This window comes from Hypanus sabinus, chromosome 8 (assembly GCF_030144855.1).
Source record: "Hypanus sabinus isolate sHypSab1 chromosome 8, sHypSab1.hap1, whole genome shotgun sequence".
Classification (NCBI taxonomy): Eukaryota; Metazoa; Chordata; class Chondrichthyes; order Myliobatiformes; family Dasyatidae; genus Hypanus; species Hypanus sabinus.
Window position 1 is genome coordinate 120,194,462 of NC_082713.1, and position 13,501 is coordinate 120,207,962.

A 13,501-nucleotide genomic window follows, 5' to 3' on the forward strand; every position below is an offset into this window, starting at 1 on the left:
TACCTTTTGCACATTCAAGAAAAGAGCTTTTGGAAAAGGCTGGTGCAGGCTGGGTAGTGTCTGCAATAATGCTGCCTGCCTGCTTCTTTTTGCTGGACACACACAGATCCTGCACTGATGGTAGCCTGCAGCCAGTGACCTTCTCTGCTGACCCTGACAGTTCCTGCTGTAGTTTTCACATATTGTGAAAGGAAGCTGCACCAATCCAGACAGCAATGTCTGATGTGAGGATGCTCTCTCTGATGGCGATGTAGAATTGCAACAGGTGTGACTACAATCATTGGAATGCCTTCCCCCTTGACATTACGCAGTCTACCACTGCCTTGATAAATGGCAGTGCCCCTCTGGGTTCCAGCTTCCTGGACCGAGACTGTTCTGGGCTCTGGGACTGAGCATTCACAGCTCAGCACAAACTGGCTCTGGCCAAGCAGGTGATTGGTGAATTAGTTCCCCTGGAGAGGACTGCTGATGACAACTTCCATTGCTTTGCCAGTGGCCGAGATTGGATTGATGAGGTGTTGGTGAAACAAACCTGGTAAATTTTTTTGTGGTGAGGATTTGCCTGGGCAATTTTCCATATAATCTAATATGCCAGATGTTAATGCCATTGCTACACTGAAAGAGGATAGCCAGAGGTGCAGCGAGATCTGGAGCATGGAGCAGTATGCTATAACATCACCTCTATAACCACAGGACCAGAAGACGTAAGAGCTGGATTCGGCCATTTGGTGCATCCTGTGTGTTACACCATTCTGTAATGGTGGAGTTAGTCACCCTCTCAACCCCATTCTTCTATCTTCATCCTGTAACCCTCGGTGCCCTTAATACCCAAGAGCCCAACAGCCTCCGTGTTAAATGTACACAATCGCCTGGCCTCCACAGCCATCGGTGGAAATGAATTTCACAGATTCACCACCCTCTGACTAAAGGAATTCCTCCTCATCTCTTTTCACCTTGTATTCGGAAGCTGTGACATCTGGTCCTAGGCTCCTTCTATTGGAAACATCCTCTTCATGTCCACTCTATCTAGACCTATCACTATTCAAAAGATTTCAATGAAATCCCCTGATTCATCTAAACCTCAGCAAGAACAGACTCAGAGCCACCAAACACTGCTCATACATTAACCGTTTCATTCCTGGGATCAATCTCTGGACCTTCTCCTCTATCAGCACATCCCTTTTATATCGGAAACCCAAAATTACTCACAATATTCCAAGTGCAGTCTAACCAATCCCTAATAAAGCCTTGACATTACATCCTTGTTTTTATATTGCAGAGCTCTCGAAATGTATGCCTTCATTTCATTTTCCTTCCTTATCACTGATTCACCATCACCCTTCATTCTCCCATTCTCCAGTGAAAAGGTTCCAACTTACTCACTATAACTCAATGCCTCAAATCCCAGCCACATCATTATAAATCTCTTCTGCATTTTCCAGCATAACAGCATCTTTCCCACAGCAGGGTCACTAAGACTGGACATAATAGTTCAAATGTAGATTCACCGATATCTTGTACGACTGCAACATAAAATTCCATCTTCTATACATAATGTCCTGACTTATGGCTAGTGTACCAAAATCCTTCTTCACCACCTTGTCTATCTTTGATGCCACATTCAGAGAACCATGTGCTTGCGCTCCTACGTTTGTGTGTTCTACACCACTCCCCAAAACCCTATCATTCACACTGAAAATCCCACTCTGATTTGCCTGCCCAAAATGCATTTATCTAAATGAAACTCCGTGTGTGCACAGATTTTATGTTTGAACACAGAAGGCAAACAGAAATTCTGCAGATGCCGGAAATCCAAAGCAACATAAACAAAAAGCTCAAGGAACTCAGCAGGTCAGGCAGCATCCATGGAAATGACATTTCAGATCAAGACCCTTCTTCAGATCATAGAACATTACAGCACAGTACAGGCCCTTTGGCCCACAATGTGCTGACCTTTTAACCTGCTGTATGATCAATTCTATATATGCCTCTTATCATTTCATACAGCTCTATCATCCCCAGGACACTAGGCAACTGATGCTTAAAGAGTTGTACAGATGAGTCAAGTAATGAGCTTGAGGTATTCATTGTGCCCATCAGACTATACTACATCAGCAGTACAGATTTACTGGAGCTCATTACTATGCAGTGAAATAGGCTTAATTTTGTTAGACAACAGAGACTTCAATACATTGTGCTTGAAAAAAAGCAATCAAAAGTGAGTAAACTGAAAGGGCAGCATTTATTATTCATCCCAAATTGTCCCTGAGGTGTAGAGAAGCCCCCATTCTGAACCACTGCAGGTGTCTTAGTGAAGGAACTCTTACAGTTCCTGTATCCTACACCCATGCTGAGCTAGTAGACTTCATCAACTTTGCCTCCAGGTTCCACCCATCCTCAAATTTCCCTCGTCCTTTTCTAACACCTCCCTCCCCTTTCTGAATTTCTCAATCTCTCTCTCCCTCTCTCGATATATATATAAATAGACTGTATGTGTGTGTTAATATATATATGTATATATCTATATGTGTGTATTCTGTATATGTGTGTGTGTGTGTGTGTGTGTATATATGTATGTATACATATATATATGTATGTATATGTAGAGAGAGACAGTTTATCTACAGATATCTTTTACAAACCCACTGATTCTCACAACTACCTGGACTATACCTCTTCCCACCATGTCACTTGTAAAAATACCATCCCCTTCTCTCAATTCCTCCGTCTTGGCCGCATCTGCTCTCAGGATGAGGCTTTTCATTCCAGAACTAATGAGATGTCCTCCTTTTTCAAAGAAAGGGGCTTTCCTTCCTCCACCATCAACATTACCCTCAACCGCATCTCTTCCACTTCATGCTCATCTTCTCTCACCCAATTCACCCCACCAGCGATAGGGTTCCTCTTGTCCTCACCTACCACCTCATCAGCCTCTGCGTCCAGCACATAATTCTTTGTATCTTCCACCATCTCTAACAGGATCTTACCACCAAGTACTTCTTTCCCTCCCCCTCCCAACTTTGTTTTCAGCAGGAATCACTCCCTGTGTGACTCACTTTTCCATTCATCCCTCCCCACTGATCTCCCTCCTGGTACTTGCCCATGCAAGCGGACCAAGTGCCATACCTCCCCTAAACCACCTCCCTCACTACTATTCAGGGCCCCAAATGGTCCTTCCAGACGAGGTGACACTTCACCTGTTAGTCTGTTGGGGTCACCTACTGTATCCGGTGCTCCCGATGTGTCCTGATATCGCAGAGACTCAACATAGATTGGGAGACTGCTTTGCCAAGCACCTACACTCCATCCGCCGGAAAAAGTGGGATCTCCAGGTGGCCACCAACTTCAATTCTACTTCCCATTCCCATTCCAACATGTCAACCCATGGCCTCCGCTACTGCCGCGATGAGTCCACACTCACAATGGAAGAGCAACACCTTATATTCCATCTGGGTAGCCTCCAACCTGATGGCATGAACATCGATTTCTCAAATTTATGGTAATTGTTTCCCCCCCCCCCCCCCACCATTCCCATTCCAGTTTCCCTCTCTCACCTTGTCTCCTTACCTGCCCATCACCTCCCTCTGGTGTTCCTCCCCGTTCCCTTTCTTCCATGGCCATCTACCCTCTCCTATCAGATTCTCCCTCCTCCAGCCCTTTATCTCTTTCACCTATCAGCTTCCCAGCTCTTTACTTCACCCCTACCCCTCTCCCGGTTTCACCTATCACCTCCACCTTCTTCCTCACCTCCCTCCACCTTCTTGCTCTGACTACTCATCTTTTATTTCCAGTCCTGATGAAGCCCAAAACATCAACTGTTTACTCTTTTCCTTAGATGCTGCCTGGCCTGCTGACTTCCTCCAGCATTTTGTGTGTGTGTTGCTTGGAATTTCCAGCATCTGCAGATTTTCTCTAGATTTACTCTTACAGTAGAAGCGAGTTACAGTTATGTTTATTAGTCAAGGCACTGACTAATAGTCCGGATTTATGATGCAGCCTAATAGACTAATAGACTAAGAGTCCGGATTTATGATGCAGCCTAATAGACTAATAGACTAAGAGTCCGGATTTATGATGCAGCCCAATAAAACTCTGGTTATGCTGCATCTTGCTGATAGCATTCAGGTGTGGTTACCCCCTTGGGCGATGAATGTGGAGGCTTTGGACAGGGCACAGAAGGGTTTATCAAGATGTGGCCTAAATTAAAGAGCATGTACTATGAGGAGAGGTTGCACAAACTTGGAGTGTTTTCTCTGGAGCAGCAGAAGTTGAGGGAATTTGTATAAGACGTTGGTGAGATCTAATTTGAAGAACTGTGTGTAATTTTGATCACCTACCTATGGGAATGAAACATAGAAAACCTACAGCACAATGCAGGCCCTTCAGCCCACAATACTGTGCTGAACATGTCCCTACCTTAGAAATTACTAGGCTTACCCATAGCCCTCTATTTTTCTAGGCTCCATGTACCTATCTAAAAGTCTCTTAAAAGACCCTATTGTATCCACCTCCACCACCTCTGCTGGCAACCCATTCCATGCACTCACCACTCTCTGAGTAAAAAACATACCCCTGACATCTCCTCTGTACCTACTCCCCAGCACTTTAAACCTAGGTCCTCTTGTGGCAACCATTTCAGCCCTGGGAAAAAGCCTCTGACTATCCACATGATCAATGCCTCTCATCATCTTATACACTTCTATCAGGTCACCTCTCATCCTCTGTCACTCCAAGGAGAAAAGGCCAATTTCACTCAATCTATTCTCATAAGGCATGCTCCCCAATCCAGGCAACATCCTTGTAAATCTCCTCTGCACCCTTTCTATGGCTTCCACATCCTTCCCATAGTGAGGCGACCAGAAAGAGAATGATTGAAAGAGTACAGAGAAAATTTACAAGGATGTTGCTGGGACTGGAGGAGCTGTTAGAAGGAAAGATTGAACAGGTTAGAACTGGAATGTAAAAGACTGAGAGATTTGATAGAGCTGTACAAAATTATGTGGGGTACAGATTCTGTACATGCAAGCAGGTTTTCTTCACTGAGGTTGGGTGGGACTACAACTAGAGGTCATGGGTTAAGGGTGAAAGGTGAAATGTTTACGGGGAAACTTCTTCACCCAGAGGGTTGTGAGAGTGTGCAACAAAATGCCAGCACAAGTGGTACATGCAATTTCGATTTCAATGTTTAGTAGAAGTTTAGATAGGTACATGGATGGGAGAGGAATGGAGGGCTATGGTCCCGGTGCAGGTCGATGGGACTGGGCAGTTTAAATGGTTTGGCTGGACTAAATGGGCTGAGGATCCTGCTTCTGTGGTGCAGTTTTCTATGGCTCCTTGACTCTTGGTTTATAAAATTAGGAAAGGCATATGGAGATTCCCGAAGGCAGTGGTGTTCCTTGATTAACATAGACAAAGTGTTCCTTTTTTTTCCATTAACACCCTAAAGTCTCATGCTGAGCCATTGGAAATTTATGATGCAACTGTTGCTCAGTCACAGAGGATGTTCTGTTTTTAAGGCTGATGCAAGTAGCACTCAAAGACTAGTCACATGGTCTTGAGTGTTTGCCAATGCCAACGAATCCGAAGCAGTCACAATTCCGTCACAGGTAACGTGATAATCACCTGGTAATCCCCTTCCTGCAGATGTCGAGAAAACCAAAATATTGGTCAGAACACCAAGAGAGCTCACACATTCTTTTCTGAATAAGCAGTCTTTTAGTATTGGTTTATTATTGTCGCAGGTACTGAGATACAATGGAACACTTATTGTTCATACAGATCAGATCATTACACAGTGTACCAAAGGGAGAAAAAGGTAAAACAATAATGCAGAATAATGCAGAATAAAGTGTAAGAGCTACAGAGAATTCTTACATGTGAGACCAAATGGAGACCTTTGTTTAATATTGTATACAAATAGAGGCAGCTATTTCCAAGACTCAAAGGGACCGGTGATAAATTCTGTCTCCTTTTTTCCAAAAACAGGCTGTAGGAAATGAATAACCTCTTGTCATTACATTCAGGATGCTGGTAATATTTCTAAGGGAACACAATGGGGCAAGAAGGCCTGCTTCAACACTGCAAGTCCACTTCTTTCACATCCATTCCGGCATTTACCATCTAAGGTTCATGTAACTCTATAGATGGCTTACACAAGTTGCTGAACTCATTAAAGCATGACAGTGTGGGCATGGTTTAATCCAATCTGCTTTGTATTTACTGTTGAATCTTCAAAAAATATTCCAGGAGAACCAGAATCAGAATCAGGTTTAATATCACTGATCTTAGTTATGATGGCTCTAGACAGCGACTCCTTTGCTTGCATCTTTGGAAACAGCTCTACTTCCATCTTTAATATCTCTGTTTTTCCCTTTCAGGGTTCTTTTGAAGACCCTGTCCTGGAATTACAGGCTGACTTCAGTTCTTTGCAGGAATAGAACCAGCTCACAGGACTTCATGACCAGCCATTATTCGACATGCCAATGATGAGGCCTAAGAGTTCAGCTTGCTTTTGGAGGACCAGGATCTCACGGCTCTGGAGACAGGTGAATCGAAGGTCGGTGTCCCGGCAGGAAGTTGATGTATCGTGGGAGCCGAAAGATCTCTGGCTACATGACCAGAGACCCGAGATCTTTGGGCACAGAGCTCGGAAAAAGTGACACAATGGACTTTTAACATCATAAAGCAATGAGTTGTTTGTTATGTCTCCCCTCTCGCTGTGAAACGCAGACATTTCTTTTTCCTTTATTCAGCCAAGGATGTTCACTTAGCCCACTACTCTACTCTCTATACATCCATGCCCGTGTGGCTAGGCTTGGCTGAAATGCCATCTGTAAATTTGCTGATGACATGGCTATAGCTGGCAGAATTTCAGATGGTGACAAGAAGGTACACAGCAGCATGATACATCAATTGGTTGAGCAACACCTTATACTCAACATCAGTAAAAACAAAAAACTGATTGCGGGCTTCAAAATTCAAGGGAACACGTGCTAGTTTTCAAACAGGGATCAGAAGTGGAAGGAGTGAGCAATTTCAAGTTCCTGGGTGTCAGTATCTCCGAGGATCTGTCCTGGACCTAACATATTGATGCAGTTTCAAAGAAGGCACGACAGCAGCTATATTTCATCAGGAACTGGAAGAGATTTGGTATGTCAGCAAAGACACTCACAAATATTACAGATGTATCAAGAAGTGTGTAATAACTGGCTGCATCAGCATCTGGTATTAGGGGCGGGGTGTGTCTCTGCACAGGATCGAAAAAAGCTGCAGAAAGTTGTGAATTCATTCAGCTCCATCATGCATACTATCTAGCATCCTGGACATCTTCAAGGAGCAATGCCTCAAAAAAGCGGCATCCCTCTTATCATCCAGGACCTGCACCTTCTCGTTGCTACCATGCATTAGGGAGAAGTTACAGGAGCCTGAAGGCACACACTCAATAATGCAATTGCAGCTTCTTCCCCTCTGCCATCAGATTTCTGAAGGGACAATGAGCCCATGAACTCTACCTCAAAATGAAGTTAGTCCATTTCAGCTTATGGAATTGCCCAAACATTGTCAGTTCAGTGATGGGCTTAATAATGCGCTGAGAGATCATTTAGGCTGAAGAATCTTACAAGAACGCATTTTGAAAAATGGCTCCTAATTGAAGCACAACTCACATTTAAAAGAGCAGTTGAAATCACAGCATCAATGGAAACAGCAGCCAGAGACACAAATGAGTTAGGAAAGAAAGTGAGCATGTACAGAATTGCAAAGTCTGAGCAGAAACATGCCTGGCTGAACAAATTGTGCTACTATTGCATCAGAAGCTCACATACACCATGCCAATGCAGATTTAAAGACGAAACTAAAAACAAATGCATCATAGTAGGACACATACAAAGAGTAGATAAAAATAAATGAAAAGAGAAGGGAAGAAGATAAAGTCAAGTTGCAGTTTTTAAAAGAGAACTAATATGTATGCTGTTGATGAAAACACTGAAAATGATGAGAGTGATGCGGGACTGAGTAGACTTGAGATTTACAGTGTAAAAACAATAGACACACAATATTGCTTGCATCAGAATTGGACACCGGTTTAACTGTTTCAGTCATTCCACAAAATGAGTTTGAATGGCATCTCAAGGATACTGAACCTAAGCCTGAAGATTTTCAACTAACAACTTACACTGGAGAAAAGGTAACTCCTGTGGGAATGACATTGATAACAGTGAAATATCCAACACAACACACAAGGCTTGTGCATAGTGAAAACAAGGGAGTCAGCATTGTGTGGCCATGATTGGCTGAGATAACTGCAACTCGATTGGAGATCCATCCACTATTTGCATGCCACATCCCCTGCAATAAAGTCAACTGAAAGCAAATTAAGAAAGGTACTGGATGATGCTACAGCAGTGTTCAAGGATAGCATTGGAAAACTCAAACATATCGAGGGTAAATAGTGTTTAATGAAAATGCCATACTCAGGTTTTACAAAGCCCATCTTGTTCCTCATATCATACATCATAACAAAGCAGGGATCTACTGCAGATCACATGGAGGTTGAAAGAATTACTTCCATGGATGAGTGGACTACATGGGCAACATCAATGGTCCCAGTAGCCAAGAAAGATCAGTCAGGATCTGTGGTGATTTTAAGGTCACCATCAACCCAGTACTGAAAGTAGATCAATACCCTCAGCCTCGGACAAAGGATATCTTCTCAAGCCTTTCTGGAGAGAAAAGGTTCACCAGAGTGGCCTTAGCTGAGGCCTAACTACAGATGGAGATGGAAAAAGAATCCAAAATGTTTCTCACCATAAACACTCAAAGGGTGTCATTGACTTAATAGGCTTATTTTTGGCATAGCATCTGGCAGAAAGCTATGGACTACGTGCTGCAAGGTTGCCCAGGCACACAGTGTTACCTGGAAGACATCATTGTTATCAGTAAGGATGACAAGGAACACCTCGAGAATCTCAATACAGTGTTAAAAAGATTAGAAAATTATGGCTCAGAGCATGACACAAGAGTGAATTCTTTAAAACAAGTATCACTTACTGTGGTCTCACAATTGATGCACAAGAACTACACAAGTGTGCTGAGAAAATTCAAGATTGACAGAGAAGCCCTTGATTCTGGTTTGGGGGGTGTAAGATGTTTCAACCTGTCTCTGAATGTGAGAAAAACAAAAGAGATGGTTGTTAACTTCAGGAGGACACGGAGCGACCACTCCCCACTGAACATTGACGGCTCCTCGGTAGAGATCGTAAAGAGCACCAAATTTTTTGGTGTTCACCTGACGGAGAATCTCACCTGGTCCCTCAACACCAGCTCCATAGCAAAGAAAGCCCAACAGCGTCTCTACTTTTTGCGAAGGCTGAGAAAAATCCCACCCTCCATCCTCACCATATTCTACAGAGGATGTATTGAGAGCATCCTGAGCAGCTGCATCACTGCCTGGTTCAGGAATTGCACCGTCTCAGATCGCAAAACCCTGTAGCGGATAGTGAGGTCAGCTGAGAAGATCATCGGAGTCTCTCTTCCCACTATTACAGACATTTACATCACATGCTGCACCCACAAAGCTAACAGCATTGTGAAGGAACCCACACACCACTCACACAAACTCTTCTCCGTCCTGCCATCTGGCAAAAGGTACCAAAGCACTTGGGTTCTCACAACCAGACTGTGAAACAGTTTCTTCCCCCAAGCCATCAGACTCCTCAATACCCAGAGTCTAGACTGACATCTACATCATTTATTATTATATTGTAATTTATCCTCTACTGTGCCTATTGTCTTATTAATTGTTGTACTGCCCTGCACTGTTTTGTGTACTTTATGTAGTCCCGTGCAGGTCTGTAGTCTAGTGCAGTTTTTATGGTGTTTTATGTAGTCTAGGGTAGCCTTGTGCTCTCTCACATAGTCTAGTTTTGTGTTTCATGTAGCACCAGGGTCCTGGAGGAACGTTGTTTCATTTTTACTGTGTACTGTACCAGCAGTTTATGGTCGAAATGACAATAAACTTGACTTGACTTGGAATCACAGGCAGCAGAGGTGCTAGTACAGATCCCTGCAGAACATCACTAGTCACAGACCTCCAGCATTTTGAGTGTGTTGCTTGGCCTCCCTGCATCTGCAGGTTTTCTCTTGTTCCTTTCACTAACAAAACATTTTCACCCACAGTACTGCCGCTCATGATGTTTTTAGTTTTTTGCACCATTCTCTATAAACTCCAGAGAACGTTGAGTGTGAAAATCCCAGGAGATCAGCAGTTTCTGAAATACTCAAACCAGCAACCATTCCATGGTCAAAGTCACTTAGATCAGATTTCTTCTCCATTCTGATGTCTGGTCCGAACAACAACTGAACCGCTAGACCATGTCTGTCTCCATGCCTTTATGCATTAAGTTGCTGCTATACAATTGGCTGATTAAGTTTTTCAAGTCAAGTCAAGTTTATTGTCATTTCGACCATAACTGCTGGTACAGTACACAGTAAAAATGAGACAACGTTTTTCAGGACCATGGTGTTACATGAAACAATACAAAAACTACACTGAACTACAGACCTACCCAGGACTGCATAAAGTACACAGAACAGTGCAGGCATTACAATAAATAATAAACAAGGCAATAGGCACAGCAGAGGTCAGTAGGTTGGTAGTTCGATAGCTTGGGGGAAAAACTGTTACATAAATAATCAGCTGAATGTCAGCGCCCGGGATTCCATCTGTTTCTGTACTCCCGCCGACTATTTTGTTGCCTCAGATGTATTATTGAGCAGGTGTACCTAACAAAGCGTACACTGAGTGTACAATATGTCAGTAATAATAAACCTGATTCTGACTGTAGTCTTTCCCTACAGCCCAGGTTCATGTCTCAGAAAGCTTTGTAAATTTTCTCTGGACTCTTTCAAGCTTAATGATATCTGTCCTGTAAATAGGTGAGCAGAACTAGAGCGAATACTCCAAATGTGGCCTCACCAGTGTCTTATACAGCTTCAACATAACAAGACTCAATGTGTTTGGCGGATATAGCTGTCACATGGCAGTCATCGTGCAACATGGCATCTGCAAGATGAAGACACCTTGCATCTCGCATGGCGTGAGACGCTAGGTGTCAGCAGAGATCCTGAGGTTTACACCCCATGGCTTCTGCATTCTCGATAGAAAAATGTTGCTCTAACAATCTGACCAGGGAAGTGAAGTTCTGCAGTGACCTCCCACTCCCTCCAATCCCAATTGAGTAGAACCATCCTACATAGACCGAACCTTTTGAACAGCGTGTTGCTTCTTGCTAATTCAGTACAGTCGCTGCTCTTATACAAGCACTAGCAGGGAGCACATTCTGATCAACGTGCAACTTAGAACCATGAGACACACAGTACACTTGCCCCTATATCACATCGATTCCCGGATGGTATACTATATGGTGTGACCATGTGAGCGATTGGCACTGCTCTCATTGTCAGTCAAAGGGGACTCTCATTGACGTAGTTCAAGTCAAACACTAACGCATGAGAGTTTCAAGAGAACATTGTCAGCTTTACCTTCATCAATCATCTTCATCACCTCCACGAAAAACTCAGCTAGTAAGACATGACTTGCCCCATACAAAACCATACTGAATGCCCCTAATTAGGCCATGGTTTTCCAAATGGCCTTAAACCTCCAATAGGTTTCCACCCGATGACGTGAGACTCGCGGGTCTATGGTTTCCAGGATTATCCCTGTTTCCCTTCTTGAAGAACAGCACGTTAGCCACTCACCAATCCTTAGGGACCTCACCCATTGGTACAGCAGACACCAAGATCTTGGTCAAGCCCCAGCAATCTCATCTCTTGTCTCTCTCAATAACATGGGTATATCCCAGCAGGCCCTGGGTTCCTATCCACCTTAATGTTCATCAAGAGACCCAAAACTTTGTCTTAAAATGCCCTAGTATATTAGCACATTCCACACTGATCTCACTATCCTCCACGCCCTTGACCTTGGTAAATACCAATACAAGGTACTGATTTAAGGCCTCACCCACATCCTCCACCTCCAAGCACATGTTCCTTCCTTTGTCATTAACTGGTCCTGCCCTCTCCCTAGTTATCCTCTTGCTCTTGATGTTTGTATAAAATACCTTAAAATTTTCTTTAATCCAATTTGCCAAGGACCGTTCTTGGCCCTTCTTGATTCTTCAAATTCCTTTCTTAAGTTCTTTTCTATCTTTTTTAATAAACCACATCAAAAATGTCACTCTGGCTCCCTTGTCTTTCCTGAACATCAACCATTCAAATGTAGAAGGAACCAGCTCCAAATATTCCTTTGGCAGTGCCTCTGTCAGCTGCAATTTCACCGTTCACATCTACACTGGGGGAGAAAAGGAAGTAAAACAAGGCTACAAACTGTCTCTAAGTGAGCATCCAGTCTGCTGGAGGCCAAAGAGGACGGCCTGTCCTGGGGCTAGAGGACCATGTATGTGTCTACTCTAGGCAGGCACGGGATGTGTTTCACCGTTGTTGCTTTCTTGCATGATATGCTCTGTCCTGTTGTGTTCCGTGTTGCTCCACTGAACACCGTGGGCACGCTACGTTGGCGCCTGAACATGTGGTGACACTTGTGGGCAGCCCCCAGCATGCTTTTGTGTGTGTTGCCTGTTAATAGAAATGACACATCTCACTCTATGCTTTGATTACGTATGACAAATAAATCTGAATCTGAATCGGTTAGACTCCACGGACGATCAAATGAAGATCTGGAGTCTCCTGCCAGTAGCTTTCTGTGTAGGGCTAACATCAGTTTATTACAACACTCATTAACCTTTAGGTAAAAGAAAGGTGACAAAGTCACAAACTGAACATCATTCTCTGTACCAAAGATTTCAAATCCTGAGATGTGAAGTGCTTAACTCGTGCAGGTGATTGGTTAAGGCCGCCCCAGATATCTAACTGGTTGTTTTGCTAACCTTAAACACTACAGAAGTTCAAGTAACTTATAATTAAATAAATTTCTTCCAGATGATAGACATGCAGAGTTTTGATAACGAAAATGCAGCTGACTGCTTGATTGGCTACATTGTGGTTTCTAGAGAACTAAGCTAACCTTAATCTGTCCACAGAAGTGTGTTCAGTAGCAATAAATCCAATAAATCACAAGCAGATTTGGTAGCACAGGTTCTATATCCATTTAAAAGCTCAGATTGAAATTGAGACCAGAGTAATTGTATCAATATTGAATGCATTTTAATTAAGAGCATTCCTTCCTCCTTGCCTAAAAGGTAGACTACATTGTCCTTTATTCAATTTTTAAAAAATCTCTATGAAAAGGGCTTTTTGATCTGCACAGAAATACTAAACCAAAAACAATCTTGAACTTTTAAACCTAACTTTCATGACTCGTAAATTCTGTGGCACGCGTTAATGCTGTCACCCTTTGTCAAACATTCCAGACATACCAGACAACGGGTTTACCTGGAAATGGAGCCACAGAGCAGGTCACAGACACAATGACAGATAAGAA

At 43.3% G+C, this 13,501-nt stretch overlaps 1 long non-coding RNA gene across 2 annotated transcripts in view; it reads left to right on the forward strand.

Moving 5' to 3' along the window:
• Window positions 1–10,483, forward strand: part of LOC132398370 (uncharacterized) — a 146,104-nt gene extending 135,621 nt beyond the window's left edge. For both annotated transcript variants that reach the window (XR_009513636.1, XR_009513635.1), the window contains one exon: window positions 6,378–10,483. This is a non-coding gene — a long non-coding RNA (uncharacterized LOC132398370). The remainder of the gene's footprint in view (window positions 1–6,377) is intronic.
• Window positions 10,484–13,501: the final 3,018 nt, after the last annotated feature.